Source organism: Apteryx rowi, unplaced genomic scaffold (genome assembly GCF_003343035.1).
Source record: "Apteryx rowi isolate R43461 unplaced genomic scaffold, aptRow1 scaffold_1496, whole genome shotgun sequence".
Taxonomy (NCBI): domain Eukaryota; kingdom Metazoa; phylum Chordata; class Aves; order Apterygiformes; family Apterygidae; genus Apteryx; species Apteryx rowi.
Genome location: NW_020447748.1, coordinates 702 through 1,046, shown reverse-complemented (window position 1 = coordinate 1,046; position 345 = coordinate 702).

Genomic DNA, 345 nt, shown 5'->3' with positions numbered 1-345 from the left:
GTTATGGGCTTTCTGAGGACCTCCGAGGAACTAGAAGGTGATTGCTGTGAACAGAAAAGGGGAAGCTAGGCAAGGACAACTGCAGGAGGCCTTGACTTCTCCTGGGAAAAGCTCCTGGGAAAAGCTCTAGCTAGGAGTGGCTGCTGCTAATGAGCTCCCTTGGTTGCCCCTGACCAGAGGGAGTTGGGGCTTTGATCCAGGTGGCCCTTGATTAGGGCGGGTCAAGCACCCTCTTAGCCAGTGCTAGGGAGAGGCCTATATAAGAGCCAGGCCTAGAGTGTGGAGAAGAGATGCAGCAATTTGTGTAGCAGGGTGCATGAAGGTGCATTTGTTTCTGTTCCCTGA